Genomic DNA, 735 nt, shown 5'->3' with positions numbered 1-735 from the left:
ATTCCGCAGTCCATTCTACATTCCATTCCATTCCATTCCACATTGCATTCCACATACCATTCCGCATTCCATTCCATTCCATTCCATACCATTCCATTCCATTCAACAGTCCATTCCATTCCATTCCACATTCCATTTTTCATTACATTCCACGTTGCAATCCATACAATTTCATTCCATTCTATTCCATTCCACATTCCATTCCATTCCATTAGATTCCATTCCACTTTACCTTCCATTCCATTTCACTTTGCATACACTTCCATTCCACATTACGTTCCACATTCCATTCCACGTTCCATTCCACGTTCCATTCCACATTCCCTTCCACTTTCCATTCCATTCCATTCCATATTCCATTTCATTACATTACACATGCCATTCCACTCCATTCCATTCCACATTCCATTCCATTCCTTTGCAGATTCCATTCAATTCCATTCCATTCAACCTTACTTTCCATTCCACATTCAATTCCAATTCCCCATTCCATTCCACATTCCTTTGGATTCTAATCAATTCCACTTTTCATTCCAATCCAATTCGAATTCCATTCCATTCCATTCGATTCCACATGACGTTCCACATTCCATTCCACATTTCATTGCATTTCATTCCACATTCCATTCCATTCCAATCCACATTCCATTACTTTGCATTTCACATACCATTCCATTCCATTTCATTCCCTTCCATTCCACATTTCATTTCATTCCATTCCACATTTGTTTCCGT

The sequence above is a fragment of the Pongo pygmaeus genome, chromosome 12, assembly GCF_028885625.2.
Source record: "Pongo pygmaeus isolate AG05252 chromosome 12, NHGRI_mPonPyg2-v2.0_pri, whole genome shotgun sequence".
Lineage (NCBI taxonomy): Eukaryota > Metazoa > Chordata > Mammalia > Primates > Hominidae > Pongo > Pongo pygmaeus.
Note: the sequence above shows the minus strand (reverse complement) of the source record.